This window comes from Somniosus microcephalus, chromosome 1 (genome assembly GCF_052327205.1).
Source record: "Somniosus microcephalus isolate GS21.2 chromosome 1, FLI_Smic_1.0, whole genome shotgun sequence".
NCBI lineage: Eukaryota > Metazoa > Chordata > Chondrichthyes > Squaliformes > Somniosidae > Somniosus > Somniosus microcephalus.
In genome coordinates this window covers 240,028,252-240,048,627 of record NC_140987.1, presented here as the reverse complement: position 1 = coordinate 240,048,627, position 20,376 = coordinate 240,028,252, and the positions used below count along the sequence as shown (strand labels likewise).

Genomic DNA, 20,376 nt, shown 5'->3' with positions numbered 1-20,376 from the left:
TTTAATTAGATCAAGGCTGGGGCTGAGGCTAGCGGTATCGATATCCAAGACGAGTACAGATTACAGTTTGAAGATTTGCTACATGTCCCTCCTCCAGCCCACCTACAGAGCAGGGACTTCGCCCAGACACAGCCTTCCCTCCTCACTCGGCTAGATAAATCAACACATAATTAGTTTTTTTTGATGGGCAAAAATAAAAGTTTCAAAGCTTCCCATTCATTCCATAGCCCTTCCTCCTTCTCCCTATTGTCGGTGAGCCTGAGTACAGGATTGCATTTCATAGCAAGGCATTTGCTGACTGACCCGCTGAATGGGGACACTCAACCACCCGGCACCGGAGATGCGCAGGCCGCTGGAATGGAGCAGGCTGCTACAATGTGTCTGTGTGTTTTATTTTGCAATTTAAAACATTTTTCGTCGAGCATTTGGAGGCCCAGCACAATAACAGTAACTAGCCGATCTTTTGTTGCAAATAATAACGAAATCTGTCATTTCTGCCTATTTTGAGGAGATTTAAATGCTCTAATAAAGTTATGGGAACTTTTTGTCAGATTGTCTTTTCTTCAACCACCCCCCCACCAAAAAAAGCGTGGAATTCAGGATTCTGTATCCGGTAATCATGGCTTGTGTCTCCATGGCAACAGGGACTGAACTGTCGACCTGTAATGCATGTTTCTAACCATTTCGTAATTAATGCAAAAAAATGCCAATATAGATGCATGTTCACGCAAATTTAAGATTAAAAATATGTTCGTGGTTGTCAAAAGTGACATGATCTCCATGGCAACTAAAACAGAGTTGCCTGTTTTAGTTTAAAACGGTTTCCCAAATTTGATTTACCATTTGCGTGTTTATAAAGGGAGAGCGAGGGGACTAAAGATGCAACGAGTCAGAGGGGCGGCCTGGAAAGATTTGCAGAATGCTAAATTGTATCGACGCTAAAGTGTCAGGATTTGTTCCGAAATGCAATCTGCTCGCCTGATCCAGTGCCAGGATTTGCTCCCTCTCCCTCTTTATTTTTTTGAAAGCAGCACGGCAGAGTAAGGTTTAAATTGGTTTGTCATTTGGCGGAGCTTTGCTTGTAAGCAAACATTTTGCTTGCTCTTCGTGTGGTTGTAAAAATATTCCGAGGTGGGGGGGGAGGAAGAGGGGCAGCAAATTTGCGAGAGGATAATAGGGAGACCGAGGGGGGGGAAGGAACTGGGACAGCTTTGTTAACGAGGATATTTTTCCTTTTTGTGTAGCTGCATAGAGAGGAGTGTGGAATTGCATTGGGAGGCACGCCGAGCTTCTGGAAAAGGAGGGGGCGGGGGGAAATAACTGAATGCAAAAGCAAAGAGGTTGTGAGACTGAACTGCGGCACGGGGATTGCTCAGTGAAACGTGAGAGAGAGAGTGATTGAGAGTGCTGCCGGCTTCTCCAGCCGCCCAACCTTCCGAAGGGAAAGTGCCCGGGAGTGAGAGGGAGAAGTAGGTGGAGCTGCACCCCCCTCCCCAGTGCTGGAGGGAGGGAGGACATGAAGAGCCCGGAGTAAAGCAGCGAGCCGCCAATGCCTCCATCCCAATGGCAGCTGCCGAGGACTCCCTGCTGCACCTTCCACTACTGAAGGGGACTTGTACACAGTAAGCCGCCGCCTTTTTCCAACTTGTACAATCTTCATAACCGAGAGAGAGAGAGACAGGAATAGACACGGGCTGCATTTGGGTTTGGTTTGATGTTGCCAGCAGTGCCTGCTCGGTGAATGGATGGGGCTTCGCTCACTCTCTCTCTCTACGCTGCTGCCGCCTTTTGACTGCCTCTGAACCAAGGTCCTTCTCCAGCAAGGCTCTCTCCCTGGAAGGAGAACTCAGTCTGGCTGTGTGGTAAGGATAAAGAAATTGGGATTTTTGCACACTCGTCTACACACACACACGCATTCTATATTATGGAGCATGTATTTCATCTCCGTGCTTCCTATACGCATACGGTTCCTGCATTCATTACACTTAGTCGTCCCCTTTCGCTCAGGCTCCGATTTTGATGCTGTAATAATGTTTTTTTCCTAATTTTTTTTTGCATTTGATTAATATGTGCACGATGCTCCAACGGAAACCGACCGTATTTATTTCCTGATTGATTCCCCCCTTTATGTATATGTGTGATCTTCATGTATAAGGTGCCGAAAACACGTTCCTTCCTGATGTTAGGAATACTAATGCAAAAGCATGTGTTCCATACGGGAATGTGGTCATCCTTATTTACAGTATCTTAAATCCTATTTTCGATGCCTTGCAAAAACCTCCAGTCCCGGAATGCTGCCTGTATTAAAGCGGTGACGCTCACTGATAACGATGAAGGGTTCAGTCCACAGCCCTGGGATAGTTGGATTGTGAGACTCAAGGAAAGGATGGTTTCTGCTGGAGTCGACCACACCGTACGTGTGAGCCTGTGTTTTTCTTAGTCTCGTTTTATTCACGTAAACCCTTCCTATCGGGATTGTGTTCAGCTTGTGGAAGAATGTCACAGCGGAGTGTCCTTTTACCCATGTTGGTGAAAACCTCAATTCATGTTTATTGGGATTGATACAGTGCAGCGTGTGTGTATGTACATTCTAGATTTCCCAGCTATTGAATCAGCTGTACATTACACGGTGTAATCAACATGAAATATATGGTCATTTTAACCAGTTTAGAAGGTCTTTTAGTCATGAATGAAGCATAAAACGTGTATACATGTTAAAATGTGTGGGAGACTTGTGTAGTCAAATTGAGACACTTGTATTTATTACATTTTTGGATAACATTGTTAGCCCATGACAGTGCATTGTGTTTTATTTTTAATAAGTAAATCTGGTGGAGGCGGTTTGGGTAAGGTGTTTAATTGCTCAGCAGTTTCAATGAATGTGTTATTTAGTAGAGAAACAGTATTGTCTTGGTAACTCTGCTTTTTAAGCCTGTGAGAATAGCGAAGAGCTAGAGGTTTTTTGATGTTCTGCTTGGCTGGGTAACCTGAATACTAAAAAGCATTCCATCAGCAGCTGACCCTGTTAGCAGTTTTTCAATGGCACCCTGTTTTCTAAAGCTATTGCAAGGGTCCAGGGAAGAAAAAAGGATCCTGGTGACTCACTCTGAATAGCTCTCGCTGCCAGTAGGTTTTGAGTGGGGGTTAGATGGTGTTCCCTCTTTTTGTAAAGGAAACTATCCACCATTACTGCAGCAGTAGCTGTCATTCTATCGATTGTAACCAGGGGCAAATTCCACTCATTTAACTTGAACTGTGGAAAGAGATAGCTTATTTTGTTCTATGGGGTGATCAAATGGGTGAGAAGACTCAGCTGTCATTGTGTTGTGCCAGTTCTACAAATCGTGCACTTGTGTTAAAGTGAATTCCTCCTTTATGGACTGAACTGCATCCATTTGGTCACAACAGCACTGTAATTCCATTTATCCCTCTCAGGCAAGGTACTGATTTAAGAAGGTGGACTGTCTGCATTGAGGCTTTTGAAATCCGTTTGGGGCAAACCTATCGCAGCCTGGAGTACAATTTAGAAAATTAGTCTGCCGTTAGGTGGTGGGGCCGATAAATTGCTGTAACTTCAATTGAAAATGGCTAAGTACTAGCATCGCATATTGCACAAAAATAGACATTTCTTTACATTGATGGATTTTGTCAACTTGTGCTGCTTACATGTCTGCTCAGTTATGTGGTAGAAATGTGCAGAATTAGTATTGCCGGACTACCTTCTGTCCAAAAAGTTCTTGAATTAGTGTGACTTAGAAACCCATTGTTTTTGTCTTGCCTTCTACCCTTCTAGGAATAATCCATGCAATTAGTATGATTGCTAATGATGCATTCTAGACTTTGATATACACCCACACAAATTTATTTTGAAATAATATACAACAAAGTTGTTGTGTTCCATGAGATATTTGGCTAAATCCAATTATATTGAAACCCCATAGGGAAGACCTTCACAAGATTAGCATTCTGTAAACTGCCAGATTTTTATTACTCTTTATTTGGCAAACCCAATGTTTTTTTTTTAAAAGCACGGCCCTTTCATTTTGGAAACTGCTCCTACGTTGGCGATAGTATTGAAAATGAAATTTATTCAGAACACAAAAGTGGACATTTATTGAAAAGGACCAGGACAGAGAGCTGTGCAGCTTTTTACATGAGGAAATGAAAGAGGCTGCTAATGTGTTTAAATGTAGGGCCCTTGTTTTCTTGCTCTGCAGACAGCCTTGGAAGACTTTGGTTTGGGATTTTTCTCAACGTTTTTTGGGAGAAGGTGTAAATCATGAATGAAAAATGTCACTTGCCAGCCACCCAGGGGATGAGTTACTTTCCAACTCTAGGGAACTGCACGAGAAAGCAATTCACCAGCTTGTATTTAATATCAATGTGTTTGTCGATCTAGCTTTAATCCTTCTTTCTTTGCTTTCTGATCCTCTGGTTTGTTGCTGATCCGTTCAGTTCCTAATCTAAACCCAAGCTGTCTTTTTTATTTTTCATTTAAGATTAATTTACTGTACTTGGTTTCAAGTTGTTGGTGAGTGAAAAGCTAATGAGCGAGTTCCAAGTTGCATCTTTCCAAATGGTGAGCAATTTTGAAACCTCGCCCTCCCTCCTGGTTTGAACGTGGGGAACAGGGTTGCTTGATCACCACTTGAAATATTCTAAAACTAGTTTGATCCTACTCAAAATACCCACCAGTTATCATTGAGTAGGACTTTGACATCTCATTTCTAACAGGACAATTAATACATGTCTTCAGTTATAATGATTCAGCATTGGACAGTGGCTGCAGAGATTAATATTTTCAGTGTTCAATGTTCATATTTCATAAAATAAGAATCTGCTGTTGCATGCTATAGCATTGCAGTCATATGCAGCCGTAGACACAGCAGATTCCTTTGACTAGATCTTGCAAATAGCTGTATGCTGTTTATTCTAAACAGAAGGGGCACAAAAATCAGTTAGCAAAATTATTTTATCCCCCAAACCCTATCCTGTCCACAGAAGAAGGCACAAATTATTAGGTTTGTTGCAAGATGACTTCAATGGAATTTGGTTGATTATTTGGTTGAGATCATTCTCAAAAGACCCAATAAACTTCTCTGTACATGGAGTACTTGTGATTTATGGATTTTTTGTGTTTTTGGACAGTGTGTCTGCTGTGATATTTTGCACAGGCATATGAGCTCATCCTTTGTGCAGTTTTAAAGGAAAGCACAATGCTTACTGCTAATCTTTGATAAAGATTGCCCGTAAAGGCTGAATCACTGCAACTTCTTTAATTGGGTGGTGGGGGAGGAGGAGATTACTGAACTTTGTTTCTCTGCCCTCTTGTACATGGAAATATTTGAAGTGCTGCTACACTGTAATTCTCTCTGCTTCTCTGCCATTCTCAGAGTAAGGAAGGTGTTGGTGGAACGTTGTGCCCCACTATTAGTTTAGCAATAAAGCCATTTGTCTCTTTGTGACTCTTGTCTCCTCGGCACACTCCAGTAACAGCCCTACGGAAAACATTTGAGGAACGTATGCAGACAAACCTACAATTCAAGATCTTTTGCTAAGGGATAAACTTCAGATATGGCTGTGGTTAAATTGCTTTGTTATTTCCATAGAAGCAACTGAGGAAAGTGAAGTGGACAAAAGTTTGGCAATAGTTAAATGCAATTATTGTATATTAGCTAGCAACACAGTGCCCTGTCAGTTCATTTTGGTGCATACATAAAAGTTACAACACAGAAACGGGCCATTCGGCCCAACCAGTGTGTGCAAATTTACCCTCCACGCAAGTAAGTAGTCCTAATTCCTTTTACCCACCATATTCCTTCATTCCCCTTTCCTTCATCCACCTTTATGTCAGCCGTGGCTCAGTTGGTAGCACCCTCGCCTCTGAGTCAGAGGTTGTGGGTTCAAGCTGCACTCCAGAGTCTTGAGCACAAAATCTAGGTTGACACTCCAGTGCAGGACTGAGGAGTTCATTGTTGGAGGTACCGGCTGTCAGATGAGACGTTAAACCCTCTTAAGTGGATGTAAAAGATTTCATGGCACTATTCGAAGAAGAGCAGGGGAGTTCTCCCCGTTGTCCTGGCCAATGTTTATTCCCTCAACCAATGTCACTTAAAAAAATCCCAGATTATCTGGTCATTATTACATTGTTGTTTGTGGGAGCTTGCTGTGTGCAAATTGGCTGTCACGTTTCCTACATTACAACAGTGACTACACTCCAGAAGTACTTCATTGGCTGTAAAGTGCTTTGGGACATCCTGAGGTCATGAAAGGTGCTATATAAATGCAAGACTTTGTTTCCTTTCTTTCATCTAATCTTGAATGTTGGTGTCGTTTCAGCCTCCGCTGTTAACTCACTTCCAGGGTTAGTTGCAGAAATGCACCTTTTGATGATGTGTTTGAAATTAAAGCATAACTGGAGATAGATTGTTTATAACTGTGGCGTGTTTTCCGAACAGAATGAGCATTTGTAGGAAACATAGTGCAGGTCTTCTGTGATCTACCTGAGGTGTTTTTAATACTTAGCTCAGTGAGCATTTTGGCTTTGATTTGATTTTTAGTCCAGAAATTAGCATTTGCTGGATAATTTGATCATGGCTAGAGGCACCTCGTATTAGCACTGTGTTCTCCTTTTGAGAATGATGGCAGTCTGACTTTGGGCCCTGATATCTGGAGCATGGTGCATTTTTTTTATACTGCTCCTATTTGTAGTTAATTGAAGTACACAGAGAATTTGTTGAAGCTGTTTGCCTTATCAGAATATCCGGTTGTCCTTTGCCTAGAATCAATGACTGCAAACCAACTTGAAGAGCCCAAATTATATTCCTTCAAGGAATTTAAAATTTGACTGCCCACCATATTACTGTACATGCCAATTTTGTTTTTATTGCCTCGATGCATATCTTATGAACAAGTGTTAGAGGGCTGGCAAGAAGAATATAAGCATTATAAAGTGCAGTGCATAATTGTATCAGCTTTTAAAAGGTAAAATTAGGTATAATTGTACTGTGTTTCTAAACATTGTAATATGTGTAAAATTGTTGCCTTTTCAAGTGCTGAGATAGTGTACAATTTAACAGTTTTCTGGCTTTATTTCTATTGTTGAGTTTCCTATTCCTTCTTTATCTTCCAAATTTAACATTTAGGCTGGTCCTTTGCACTCCTGTTTTTCTAAAATGTGCCTGCATTCAGTGGCTTGTGTCCCCTTTATCTTCTAGATGTGCATTTGGGAGTGTTTCTGGGTCTGAACTTAGTTTGAATCACTGCCTGTTAGTGACTTGTTCAGTGTTGGAGAATTGTCTTGCTGTAGATCAGAGCTGATAGTGGACTATCTCTTTTTTGCTCTTGTGCGTTGTCCATCTTGGCCCAGGTGACGTCTGGATCATCCTGACTAAAATTGAACACACTAATGGGGCGGTGGGCGGGGTGGGGCTAGGAAAGGAGATAATGTATCCTTTTTTCCTCTTTACATTTGATAGTTATGCAGATTACACATCTGTAATTTACAAGTCAAAGCTGTGTAATGAATGATTGGATATATAGTTGAAAAAAAAAAATTTGCATAGCTCTTTCAAAAAGCTGGCACAGGAACGATGGGCCAAATGGCATCCTTCTGTGCTGCAAGATTCTATGGAGTTGTAAGAGATCTACACCGCTGTTCATAGGGAAAGAAAAGTGCAGGCAACATCAAATCGGTGTAGAACCCATTGTAATTGATATTTGCCTTGCCCTACTCTTATTTAACAGCCTATATTTTCTTGGAAAACCTTAGCGGTGCGATCAGCATCTCAAATGAAAATACTTGCCAGATTTTACTGTGAAACTTATCAAAGGAAATGGTTGAAGACTAAATTAGCTGTATATTTTCTCATATTGGCTGTCGAGCCTGTTAAGATTTTGCTTATTCTTGCTTCAGTAGGCTGCTGCCTTTATCCTCCTGTGCTTGTGTGGTTGGCTTCTTTTGATGTGGATTTCAGTTATATATTAAACCTATGCTTTTGAAAGCTGGAGAAATGATTAAAAATTCAAACCAACTTTCATTCTTGGTTGGTGGGGGGGTGTGCGGAGGAGGAGGAATCAGTATGAGAATGGCCAAAATAAAGCTTAAACTCTTTTTTATTGTCTTTGACTTTTTTTTCTTTAAACCAGGGGGCTTGTAAGGACTAAAGGAGTTCCCAAGGGTTATTTACACAGATGTATTACATCTTGTACGTGGACCTGTTTATCTGATTCTTTCTTGTGCTTTTTTTTTTGTCTGGCTGTTTTTAACTGTGTTGCCATTTTGGAGTTTTCAGGCTAGGTTCCTTTCCTGGAACAGAATCTTTTTTGAACCTCAATTGCCATTGGGGTAATTGTAGTGCCGATTCTGTTGAACCGTTCTATAATAATTTTTTTTAAAGTTAGTGTATTTGAAAACAAAATACTTTAGAGCAGACACTTTGGACTAATTTATTATTGAGCACCTGCTTACAAACAGCTGGTAAAATGTGATGGCTATTACTTCACCAGAATCATGATGAAGCCCCTCTGATTACACAACTGGTGGCTAAAACGCCTATGTTACTGTGCTAAATTATTCATCAAAGTGGGTCTAGACTTGTTTGTGCACAATATTTGGATTTTAATCTTCAGAGATGGTTGAAACCAAGTGGATATAAAGTAGTGCCTGGGAAATGGATATTGAAAAGAGTGATAATATATGATAAAGCAAGCCAACTATTGCATAGAGAAGATAACACAGATTACTGGAAAAGCAGAGCATTATCAGACCTCAAGTGTGAGCTAGTAATGAGCTCCAACTTGGAATTGGTTTGTCAATAATCCACTGAGGCCAAATCCATGTACATCTAGTTCCGTCAACAGCTTTAAACATTTTTTTTCAAGTGTTGAGGCTTTTTGTTTAATTGAAGAAAAAATATATAACCCAAAAACTGCTCGTCACAGATGCTGAAGTACTAGTACTGCAGTACTTGGAAGCTGCTTTGATGTAGCACACTGAGCTGAGCCTAAAAGCAGTTCTATTTGCAAATTAACCGACTGAAAATTACCCATTCATTGTATGCCCTCATCTGTGGCAGAAAGCTTTATTAGCAACAGAGGGAGCTATTATGACAAATCTTGGGGAATCCCATCATTCTCTTAGCAGCTATGCAAGCCTCACTGTGAACTGCTGCTGCAACCGTTTGCATAATGCTGGGGTTGCGTCGTGGTCTGCTTGCTGGTTTTGGGAATATAGTCCCTTTTTTATTGTGGCAATTGATTTGCTGTGACAGCAGGTCATTGTTTAATTTTGTGTGTATGAACTAGTTGTCAAAGCATTTCAAATAGTGCAAGTGGGCCAGACGATTTTTATATATTAAAGCAAACCAGAGATTTCCCAGTGGTGGTCTCTGTTGCTCGCTGACTCACCAATACAGCTTAATAGTGAAGACTTCGAAATCAACATGCAGTTTGAATCGAATTAATAGCTGTTTGAGGTTTGGGTGTATAACAAAGGAACGCACTTTATGGAGTTGGTTTGTGGGTCCGTAAGTACAATTACTGATTGATTGGCACAGGCTTATTATGATAAGTACGTGTGATCAACAAGGAACTACGCACTATCTTGATAATTATTCCCTGGCCATATATAAAAAAGGGAGGTGAATCAGTATTACACATTGTTGAAAAATGATTTATTTTTATTTTCAAACTTGTGTCTACTCAGATGACAGAAGCTACTTGAAATATTGTTACTTGGGAGTGTTTGATGTTGACACTAAAACAACTTTAGGTTCTATGTTAAAAGTATATAAACACAACACAAGGTGAGGGAAAGGGATTAAGGGAATAAACAAAGGTATGGTGCGAGAGCTAGGAGAGGTGAAAGCTTGGTTGAAAACATGGGCTTTGATGAGGGTTTTTTAAACAAGTGGAGAGGTGGAGCCTTTCTTAATCCATTCTCTGGATACGAGCATCACTGGCAAAGCCAGCAATTATTGCCCATCCCTAGTTGCATTTGAGAAGGTGGTGAGGAGCTGCCCTCTCCTTGAACCGCCACAGTCCATGTGGTGAAAGTACTCCCACAGTCCTGCTGGGTAGTGAGTTCTAGGATTTTGACCCAGCAACGATGAATGAAAGGCGATCTATGTCCGAAGTTGGAATGGTGCGTGACTTGGAGTTGATAGTGTTCCAATGCACATGCTCCCTTTATCCTTCTAGGTGGTGGAGGTCATGGGTTTGGGAGTTGCTGTCAAAGTAACCTTGGCAACTGACTGCAATGCATCCTGTAGATAGTACACCGTGTGCTGTTAGTAGAGGGAGTCGATGTTTAAGGTGAAAAGAAGGTTCTGAAGAGAAGGGCTGATGTTGCACAAGGCTTTTTCCCCTAATAGTAAAAATGGCTTAAAAGCAAATGCGTTAACCATTGTGGCACAAGAGAAGATTGATAGATTTTTGCTAGCCAAGGGTATTGAGGGATATGGAGCCAAGGCGGGTGGATGGAATTGGGATACAGATCAGCCATGATCTCATTGGCGGAACAGGCTCGAGGGGCTGAATGCCCTACTCCTGTTCATATACTTTTCCAGATAACTGTCTGTCAACTTGTAGCTGAATTTGAAATAAAACCTTGTATACTGAGGATAGCTGGGAGAGGCCAACCTTTTTAAAACTAAATTGCTCTAGATAATGTAATTCAGCTCCAAGATATTTTGTTGAACACACAGCATAAGTTGACAAGAATTCCCTTTATCAAAAATTGATGCTACAGGCATCAAGGCCTTATATAATTATATATAGTAATAAACTCAAAAGTGTGTTTTAAGTGGTGCAAAAATGCACTGTGGGGTTAGATTAACTGCTCACCATAGCCTCCTTCCCAACCTAATCTTAGTGTGCATTAATCACACACAATGAACACCTTTTATGGGTGCTCAGTTAAATACTCAGCGTAGAGCTGTGGGCATCTTGGCTGATTTGGAAGATTATGGTTTCTCTGTACTCTGAAATGTAATATTTTGCCAATGTTCAACATCTCTGAATCTCTTCAAAGCCATCATGTGAGCTGTACTTCTGTGTTCTGCAAATTATTTCTAAATTTATTTTATTCCAACTCTGAATATAAATGAAAGAAAATGGTGTTTGTTTTCCACTTTTTTGGAGTCTTTCGGTTTTGCAAGTGGTGACATATTTCTAAAAGTGTAAAGGTCCTTTATAAAGATGCGAGTTTCTAGACTGAAAAGTGTGAGGTAGATTGCCGATCTGTGTTTTTTATATAACTAAAATGGCTTTCAAGCATATTGTGGGTTCTGATGATGCTGAGGAAGCTGATTGGTAAACAGTCTGCCACATGTTGTTCGAGTGTTTAGTGAGGATGCCCTGAACTAATTGGAACACTCAAATTTGACTTGCAGGGCTTAAAAATAAGGAGTAATGTACCAAGCACGTACAGAACAGCAAGGCCCCAGGCTTGATCCCTGGTCTATGCCAAGCTAGCTTATCTCGGCTGGGGATAGAGGGTGCTACAATTGGCTGCACCACCCTGGGATTCGAGAGTAGAAACAAGTTGACCAGGGTCCAGTTCCTGATTGCTGAATGTGCATACATAAGGGCATTGGGTGTGATGGGCGCACAGTCAAATAGATTGCTGATATACGAGGTCAAAATTCTGACATGAATAATGGCCACTGCACTGGAGAGTGACCAACGCTCGTGGACTGGTATCCCAGCACGGAGTCGCACCCCCTGGAGAAGAGGGGAGGGAGAAAGTTAAGAAGAAATGAGATAACATACAAAGCATGCATACTGTACTGAGGATCTAAGACGGGTTGAATGTAGAATTGTCGCCTCAGTTCATTGCCATGCATGAGTATATTACTGCCATTCAATCATTCCATCAACATTTTAAAGAACATTACTCACTTGGTGTAGAAACCTGACTTTTTAATTAAAATGGTGCTGATCTTTGCCTCCAGGTTGGATTAGGTCAGCATCATCCTGTCGGGCAGGATATCGTCAATCAAGTGTGATGGGATGGACAGGAGCCAATCAGAATGCTGAGTTGTTGGTGTGTTTCATGGGATTGATTGCTACAGCACTTCAATAAGATTGAATTTCCTGATCACTTTCATTCTCTTCCCTGAAATGTGAAGCAGCCATTAATGGCCATTTTATTAATCCTAATCTGCAAATTTTTTAACTTGCAAATTGAAGTGGGAATGCGCTGAAGGTTTATCTGATTGCCATAATAAAATTAAATGTGTGCTTTATTTGATGATTGTCTGGGCAAAAGGTGAGTCACAGTCTGAACTAATTTAGGCAAATGCACACCACCTCATTCAGTTGCTTAAGTAAAAGACAGCAGCACATAAGAAAACAAGCTTTGTGACTGTAGCCTCACTAGATCCCTGGTCTGCAAAATGTAACCTGCAGTAATAGTTGGCATTTGAACTGCAACATTAGAATTTTGAATATTGTAAATTCAAAATACTGTACTGTTTGTGTGCTGTACCTGATTTCAGTTTTCCATGCTATATTTCATGCCATTTGAACAAACCGAAACTGAGATTGACAGTGAAAAACAGAATATTTGTAGAGTAAGATGCTTGAACTCTCGCCTGATTATTGCTGCATTCTCCAAAAGTTCAGTGTAGATTTTGTAGCAAGGACTCGGGATTTTGCGTGAGATGATTCGTGGGATTCTTTCTGCGGAGGGCCCATTGAACTTGCTGTATTTCACCGTTACTTGTACTATCTGCGATCACTATACAATAATTTGTTTTGTCAAAAATTAAAAGTTACATTGTAAATTTGCTAGTGGCATTGCAGAGGAGATTGTGTTAAATAGATTATATATCTTGGCATAGTTCAGAGCCAGACATTAAGAGTAAGTATACTAAATTGTCGCTTGTACCTTGGCTTCAAATTTGCTGTGTGTTTCTGTCAGAGGTCGAGCTGGGCCTCATCCAAAAACTATCAAATTCAACACTGAGAGGTGGGACATGGGTTCACGCCAATGATGCCAAGCACCATGATTTCCTAATCTCTGTTCTGTCGAGGGATGGTACCAAATAAAATTGAGGCATCTGTACAGGAAGAGGAAGAGAACTTGGAGAACCCGAGTATATCATCCACTTAATGTTAGTCAGAGAGTGATGCCAAGCATATGATTGAGTGGGGGCGGAGCAGCTTGTTTATTGAAAATCTAACTTAAAATTATGTGATGTGACAATTGGTTTTCTTCTGGAGAAGTGTTTTGTCCAATTATTTAGCATGGCGCCTCTGTAACTGTCCAGTTGACGTAAAGGAAGTTTCTCTGCTTGTTTATTGAAAGCATCGGCACATCACTAGAAAATACTGCACCCTTTCATTGGACATTCAACTAGAATTTTGCTGCCAACTTCTGCAGATGTCTACCGCTGGAGGCAGTGTTGGTTCCAGCCATCTGACCCCTGGATGCTTGACCTCCGCATTTGATCCCATAGAATGGATCAAATCGGATAATCTGCCATTGCAATAAAAATCAGGGTTGGCGCAGTATTGCAAATAGATAGCACTGGCATATTGGTAAGAAATAAGAAAATTGTATTTTTTAATTGTATAAGCATGCCAAGGAGAACAGCATAACTCCTGGATCCATGTTTCCTCAAATTTGAGTCCCTACATTTAATATTCTATGGCTGAAAACTGAGGTGAATGGGGTGGGCTGTTGGGAAGGACCTGAATGCTTGATTTGAGAATCTCTTTGATTTGAGAGTAGCTGGAATGATTTTGTTTAAACTGGTGCACTTGCTCAAGATTCTAGAGGAAGAGCTTTCTCCGAAATAACATAATAAGCAAATTGGAGAACGAGAAAGAACACTAGATGCGAGAGGGTCTAGAATTTAACAAAAATAAAATAAGAATATGCTTGAGCATGAAGTGTGTTTAGTGAAGGAAGGAGGAAAAATACATTGTAGGCTTTTTAATGTTTGCAACTGTTTACATTGGTGGTAAACAGTATCAATTGTTTTCTACATAATAGTATTGTTGATTGCTTTATTCCGGAGTAGATGGTGATGAGCCATTGTATCGTAGTCAGGGTGTGGCTTTTAACACAGTTTTTGTAACAAGTATAACCCATATGCAGTCTCGCTGGTTATTAACTGTCTATTTACTGATACTCTTTCAAGTGGCAGTTTGTGAAATTCCTTAAATTAGCACATTATTGTAGGATGGCCCCATTGCATGAGTAGAAGTGTCATGGTCCATCTCTACAATAATGGATGGTTGGCTCTCGTGCTCGCTCTTGCATATTCTCTCTCCGCTCTCGCTTTCTCAAGTTTTCCTGTGGATCATTCAGTAATCTAACTGTACCAAGTCATTTGCTGGGGTATTCATTTATTAGCATACACAGGAATAAGAGCAAATAAATTGATGTGGAATTGTGCATCGCTATTATTGGCTAATCAGAGTAAAGTACGGAGATCTACCTTGCTTGCTGTTGGGAACATTGCAGAATTTATTTTAGATTCTAGGTATTAGTAACTACTAATGTACTGTTAATTGTATTCAAGTGGTGCATATTAATTGGGTGTTAATTGTCTTCAGATGGTGGGAATTAATTGGGGATTCGCTTGTGTTCATATGTATAGGAGCAGGCTCGGGAAGTGGAAAAAGCTTATTTTGGGGTGTATGGTATGTAGTGAGTATCTTTGTAAATAAAGGCTTGTAAGTGACTCAAGACTAGGCTCTAGTATTCTATCCTTCACCACCTGGCTATCTGACTTACATGTACTTGTGTTTTACAGTTGTCTGTTTTGTAAATTGTGAATTACCAATAAATGTAATATTGTATATGTACAATAGGAAATACTGCCAAGTAACTCAATTATCATAGAATGATAGAATGCGACAGAACAGAAGGAGGCCATTTGGCCCATCGTGCCTGTGCCGGCTCTTTGGTAGAGCTATCCAATTAATCCCACTCCCATAGCCCTGTATTTTTTTCTCCCTTCAAGTATTTATCCAATACTCTATGAATCTGCTTCCACCATTCTTGGGCAGTGCATTCTGGATCACCACAACTCGCAGTGTTTTTAAAAAATAATTTAAAAAAAATTAAAAAAAATTGGCAAAAGAATTGGCATGAAGAAACAATCATAAATCTGTGTCCTCTGGTTACTGACCCTTCTGCCACTGACCATTTTCTGAGCAGTTTTTGTAGTGCTTACTTTGCAGTTGATGATTAGTGTATTATCTAAATAACTGTTAAACACTCCAAAAATGAATAGTTATTCTTGGTGCCTAATTGCAGGTCTTCAAAAATTAGAGCAAAATGCAATGAAAAAGGGGCTTTATCTCACTGGACAGTGCGTTTGCATGATATACGATTCACCACACAATGTATTAAAGATGGCACCCATCTGTGCCTGTAGTCGGGTGGTGGCTTTTAAAATACTGTGCCTGTATGTTTCCAAATATTTCTGGCCCACCTGATCATCAGTGCATTATTGGTTACAAAATAATTATGATTGAAGAATGCCATTTAGCTCATCTTAATTCATTGATTCAGAGATTGTTAAATGATTCCTGAGGCTTTTGCCTTCATGATTCTTCCTGGAGCTCCATTCCATATGTTGTCACTCTTTTTGAATTCCTGACATCAGTCCTAAATTTGCTTTTGATTAGTTTGAACCTGTGTCACCTTGTCCAATTTAAAGTCTTACTCCAGAATGACTCTTTCCATTCCCTTTAATATCTTATAAATCTCTAAGATCTTCTCTCAGACCCTGCTTTCCAGGCTGAATAGCCCAAGTCTCTCCAGTGTTTCCCAGACCCCTGACACTAGCGATCAGCCTCTGGGTGGGGGGGTGGTTTCTCTGTACTGCCCTGAACGATTGAATGTCTTTCTCGTGTCATGGCAACCAGACCTGGACAGAGTACTGAAGGTGTGATCTGACCAGAGCACTGTACATTGTGATTTCTGTTGCATTGTACTCTAATGTTTTGGCTATGTAGTCTGGTGTTTTGTTGGTTGCTGCCCTGCACTGGTTAGATCTGTTGTTGAGTGTCCAAAGATTTCTAGGTTTCTTTCCGATTCATCCTTGACTATTACACACAACTCATGGAGTACGTATGGCGTTTGCTTTACCTTCCTTACGCTTGTCTGTGTTAAATTTGATCTGCCATTGATCTTGCCACTTGCACTCTAATTTCTGAGCTATATCTTTGTTTTGCATTTGAGTCCAAGTCATGTGTGACTTAGAAATGGCATCAAACCCAACACCAAGATTTGGGGCAACCCACTCCGTACTCCGCGCCCCTCACCCCAACCTAACTCCTGTAACGAGTACGAATTTTTTTTTACGCTTTAGCTAATTTCCTATCTATTCTAAAGTTTGCCATGAACCCCTATAGCTTTGAACTTAACGAATAGCCCTTGTGGAATCAAATGCCTTTTAGAAGCTGAGGGCTTTTACACAGTCCAATTTTGTCACTTTCTCAAATAAGTTGAGGAGGTTGGTCGGTCGGGCAGAATTTTCCCTTTTTGAATCCATGTGGGTTGCTGTGCATTCATGTTTTGAGCCCTCTTAGCCTATCTGGGGCTTCTAACTCACTTATATCAAAATCAATAATTTTACTTGGGTTATCTTTGGGGGCATTCTTAACAGCAAATAAAATGTAATTGCTCTGCTCCTCTCAGTAGTACATTTGAAAGAGAAAATATTTTGCTGGTTTATTTAGTTTAGTAATCTCCCCAAGTGCCAGCTGTACAAAAATACTCCAGGTCTAAGTTTACTTTTGCTGAGCACCGTAAAATGTGCAATGCCTTCAATGAATTCAATCATTGAACAGAAATTTAAAACCACTCACACAAAGTCCTCGCCTACGCCTACCACTCCCCCCACCCACCCCAAAGCTACAACATCCTTTCCGCCTTCCTGATCTCAGATTGTGCCCCACCCCCTTCCTTCCTACCAGGCCCTGGCACTGAAGACCACGCCCTTCTTTGTATGCAGTGAGAAATTAGATCATTTCTATGTTAGAGGTTTGGCACTCAAAGTATGGCCCTTGGTCTCTGTGGGAGGTAGGAGAAAAAGGAGAGTCTGAGAGACATGTAGGGAAAAGAAGACCACTGCAGAAAAAAATCTGTAAAAGAGCGAGAGGAAAATACAGTGAGCTTGAGGGAGTGAGAGAAAGTGGCATGTACAGAGAACCGAAGGGAGAGAAGGCAATAATGAAAAATAACTGGAAACTGATACAGGAGCGGGCAAGTGTATGAATCTGACAGATGCAGAAAAAAATGCTTGGGATATGAACAATGAGAATATTGGTTTGCATGTTTGTCCATATGCAATGGATGGGAGGTCAGTTATTTTATTAAAAATTCAAAGAGGAAGCAAAGGAAAAAGCTTCATTTTGGTTTGAAACCTAGGTCTTTGACTAATAGTGATGAATTTGAACACTTAGATTTGGCAATAGAATGCCATGGTGGGGCTTTTTAAAAATATAATTTCACCATAACTAAAACTTATTTAAAGTTCAATCCTGTACCTGCAATGCTTGCCTATACTTACTGTATAGCCTGGGTATCCTGAACATCTGACATCAGCCCAGATTTTGCCTTTCTGATTCAGTGGCCCAGAAATTCCAGAACGGGGATTGCAGCGCGTGCAAGCCCCGTTTCTGCACTTACCCCGCGCTACTGCCGATCAGCTCCAGGGACGCCTGGAATTGGTGTTTCCAGAAGAAGAATCCCGGGCAGCGTATGACGTCACGCCGCCCAGGAGTGCAGCCAGCGCGAAGTCAGGAGCGTGCAGTGCAAGTGAGCCATGCCCCTTGAGGTCTCAGTTTCACTGGACACGCCCCCAATGTTTCTGTCAAGCTGCTAACCATTTTTACATGCAAAGCAGCAGTTTAAATAGGTTTTTGGAAGTTTTTTGAAGATTTTGGTAACTTTCATAAACTTTTTTAAATGTTTACATTATTTTGAGTAATCTGAAGTAGTTTTAAAGAGAATTAAAGCAATTTAAAGACTTTTAAAAGCCCTAAAAGAATTTTTTTAATTCCATTTATTTATTTAGCAATGTCGTCGTCATACGTGTCTTCACACTGTTCCCTTTGGGGAACTGTATGAAGTGGTGGAAGGATTTATGGCCATGATTAACGCTCATTCCGTGACCGTAACCATCTTTGAACCAGCCATTAGGGCAGTTAGTCCTATGGCGGGAGGGTTTTACGGGCTCCCACAAGCTATACAAGGAGGGGGGGCCACCCACACCCATGGACGCAAATATCCCACTGGATGTCAACCCAGAATTTAGAGCCGGAGCTCCGACTCCACTTGCCGGGACTGTCTGGAGCGGGGTTCGAAACCCTACCCTGATCTGGCCCAGCGGCGGGGATCCTACCGCTATGACAAAGGCCCAATCCAATTAGCAACGTGAAATGGCAGCATAGGGCTCCAGTCACGGGGAGGGAAAAGGCGCAGGAAACGTATGGGTGTCACCTTTTGTGCGGAGTGGGCCTTTTGCGTAGCAGTAAGCATCCCCGCCGCTGGGCCAGAAGGAGTAGGGTTTTGAACCCCACTCCAGACAGTCCCGGCAAGTGGAGTCGGAGCTCCAACTTTAAATTCTGGGTGGACATCCAGCGGGATGCTTGCGTCCGTGAGTGTTGGTGGCCCCCCCCCCCCCCCCCCCCCTCAGATGGGTTGTGGGAGCCCGTAAAACCCGCCCGCCATAGGACTAACCACCCTAATGGCTGGTTCAAAGATGGTTACGGTCACGGAATGAGCGTTAATCACGGCCATAAATCCTTCCACCACTTCATACAGTTCCCCAAAGGGAACAGTGTGAGGATACGTACGATGATGACCTCTTGCGCAATGTACCTCCTTGGACCCTCAGTCGCAGATGCGAGGGGGCAAGTTGTGCAATTGTTAAATTTTTTATTTTATTGACATGTAAAATGTTGGCCCAGTAATTCACTTCCAAATGCGCTAGTACGGTCGGGGTACTTGCGCATCTGGCCAGATGAAATGCCGGTTTTCAGCATGCACAGTGCATGTGGGGAAAACCGGCATTTCCTGTGAACGAAGGGGTTCAGAGGCAGAACGCGTGCGACTGCACAGGCAGCGCGTGCGCAGTATAATTCGCCGCTTTCAGTGAGGTCCAGTCATTACAACTTACACATGAAAAAAGCATGGGTACAGTTGCTGCAGAGGAAGATATTTCTTATCGTGGAGCTTCTGAAAGTATGTATGTCTGTATATATTCCTTTGCGTGTTATGTATATATTCCTTTACTTATGTGTATGAATGTATTATTTAATTATGACTTTCAGAGAAAGTAACTTATTGGAAAATCATAATTAAAAATGTACATTCATACACGAGTAAAGGAATATAAAACATACATACATATACGTAAAGGAATATATGTGGACATACATACATAACTCATTCTCACATTCCATTCACACAGCCACAATTGCTCCTTCTACCTACCGTTCTGAAAACCCGTTTAAAAAAATAAAAAAAAATTAAAGTTTAAAACTTAGTTAAAATTTCTTAAAATAACTTCCCTCCCTTTCCCAAACCTAAATATTGCATTTCATAAGCTCCTCCATAAAATATATCTCCTTCCCCAGCCAATGAACAACTTTACACTTGCTTTTTTTAAGTGCAAGTTCTAGGGACTTACCCTCACTGAATCCATCAGTGAAATCTACAAAGTTCACTGCGCAAGCGCTGCCTGTGCAGTCGCACGCACTGTGAATAGACCTCGGGTCTGGAAATGCCGGCGTTCCCCGCATGCGCTGTTCCTGCTGAACGCCGGCATTTCCAACGGCCAGATGCGTGAGTAACCCGACCGTACTCACGCTTCTGGCCTGGAATTCTGAGTATCATATTTCCTGCCTCTTCCACCTCCCCTTCCTGACCTCCACTTCCTTTACAAGAGAATCTGACTCTTCTATATTTTGAGATATGATTAGTGACAATTGGGCATTGGGAGTACTGGGCTTATTGTGTAAGCAAATGAGAAATTTCATTAGTATCACGTGCCCTTCAGGTCTGAATTTAGCTTATTCTAGTTTGCTTTCTTCATCAATAATATACATAGTCTTTATACACTATTGATTGATTGGTAAACAACATACTTGCACTGTCAGGACTTAACTGCTTTGCTAGGGCAAGATGCCTTTCACAACAGAAAATCTGTCAATTATATAAGCTTCTGTCATCTTCAGCAAGGGAAGCTATAGATTCTTTGTACATTTTTTTTATCAGACTGTCTATGTTGTCTTGTGCAGTTTTAGTATTTATAGTTTTTCTTGTTTATTGCTGAGCAGGGATTATTTGTGAAGTGAACAGTTATTAAAGGTACTTTGGCAGATTTTAGTGTCTTGCTTCTTTAG

At 41.2% G+C, this 20,376-nt stretch overlaps 1 protein-coding gene across 22 annotated transcripts in view; it reads left to right on the top strand.

Moving 5' to 3' along the window:
• The first annotated feature begins 878 nt into the window (after positions 1–878).
• Positions 879–20,376, top strand: part of LOC147124680 (adhesion G protein-coupled receptor L3-like) — a 783,432-nt gene continuing 763,934 nt past the window's right edge. For 6 of the 22 annotated variants that reach the window (XM_085991371.1, XM_085991380.1, XM_085991324.1 and 3 more), the window contains exon 1: positions 1,151–1,862. The gene's annotated coding sequence lies outside the window, so the exon portion shown is untranslated. Of the gene's footprint in view, positions 1,041–1,145; positions 1,863–20,376 lie in introns of those variants that run through there. The other 16 variants (XM_085991399.1, XM_085991389.1, XM_085991427.1 and 13 more) reach the window with 7 other exon arrangements.